Genomic DNA, 1,855 nt, shown 5'->3' with positions numbered 1-1,855 from the left:
TCCTATGCCACAGATTGACTATTTATCAACACAAGTACCAGTCAAGTTCAGTGAGTTTACTGTTGGTGTTTTACAACGTCACAAGTTTTGTTTAGAAATTAATTATATGACATCACCTCCAGGGTTCTCTACATGGAATCCAGTTCACTCCAGGGTCTGGTATATCCTCCAAATAGGGGTAAATGCTCTCCCTGGTGAAGACCCAACCATAGATTCCATCTTCTGGGGTCACAATGATATGTGCACCCTGCTCAAAACAAGTGGGGCAAAAAAGTTTCTCATGAATTCCAAATACTCTTTTATCAAACTGCAAGTCTCCTTTACAAGTATAAAAGGGTAATACCTGCTTCGCTGCCAGCTTAACTGCTTTCTCCAAAACATCTATGTTCTTGTTCATCGGGAGCAAACCTTCTTCTTTTGAAACAGGTGTTTCTGTTCTGTTTGGTAATATCACTGTATGCTCATATACTGCAGCACTAAAAGTGTCCAGCACACCAACACTCAGGGCAAGGAGGGCAACAACTGCCACTCATTTTGGAAAATATGATCTAATCATAACTAAAATTTAGTGATCTTTGAAAAACAAACTCAGATTCTTAAACGTTTTGTTTCACTGGAAAAACTTTACATTAAATCCCTTCCGACATTGGCTGTTTATATTTTCTTACACATACATTACACAACACAGCATTGAGAAAGGATGCCGTGCAAGAAAAATGAGAGCCAGGACATAATCGGATTGACCCAAGTGTACAGTGCAGTTGTTGATGTTGTTCAGAGTGAACTGAACACTAAAAGAGTGAGCCAACCAGATGAATTCACCCCAGTCCAAAACACACTGGCAGTTGAAGTCTTTTTGTTTTTTTGTTTTTTTTTAATAAAAAAAGGTTTTCCTGGTAAGCCAATATTTCTATTAAAAGGGCCAATATTGGACTGTTCCAGAAGGTAGTCATCATAGCAACAATTTGTTGAGCACTCTACTTATATATTTATATGGCCATTTCCATTTGAAAGGCCCTTGTTCTCCATCTGTCTAAGTTCCAACTCCCCCTAGAGTACTCCCAAATCCACCCCAGTCCTAAGTGATATTTCTGAACTCCTATAGCATTTTTTTTCTGTGCTGCTGAATGTCTCTCACTCCTTGCTGTTGTCTTCACCTTTAATTTAAATATTATACCAATACTTAATATTGTATATGCATGTTTTGTCTTCTTAAAGAGATTAAAAAGAAACTTGATGTTTTCTTTCAGAACATCCATGTCCAATAAACATCTAGATAGAGATGGTGTATCCTGGGATGTGGCCCCTGGAGGGTAAGGGAAGTGTCCTGCTCACTGTTGAACCTCATCACCCCGGCACATGTGTGACAGATGGTGAAAGCTCAATATGTGAATGAATGTTGAATGAAGGAATCTACTACCTGATGGACCAGTCTATTCCACCTTTGAACATTGCCAATTTTAAGAACTTTCTTTCTTGTTATTGAGATGCAATTTACTTCACCTGTGTTCTACAGTTTAAACTTGCTTCCATTTGAAGACTAATCAATAATTCAAAACGTGTTAAGTTCTCTCTCAATTCTTTTATTTTTTAAACATATCATCCTTATAAGTCCCTTAAGGGCAAGGTCACATTATAATTCTCTGCTGCTCTATAGAATTTTATACAGTGCTAAGCTCTGTAAATGTTTTTTGATTAGTTAAATTCAATTCCCTCACCTAATTTTGGATTGAATCCCCTTGTTTGAATATGAGTTAGTTTAAAATGTAGAAATTTTTTTTAAGGTTTAAATCTCTGATTCTAGAGCAATTAACACTGCTTCTCCCTCTTGAAATTCTTTCTAAGATCTAAGGAA

The sequence above is a fragment of the Mandrillus leucophaeus genome, unplaced genomic scaffold (assembly GCF_000951045.1).
Source record: "Mandrillus leucophaeus isolate KB7577 unplaced genomic scaffold, Mleu.le_1.0 Scaffold864, whole genome shotgun sequence".
Classification (NCBI taxonomy): domain Eukaryota; kingdom Metazoa; phylum Chordata; class Mammalia; order Primates; family Cercopithecidae; genus Mandrillus; species Mandrillus leucophaeus.
Note: the sequence above shows the minus strand (reverse complement) of the source record.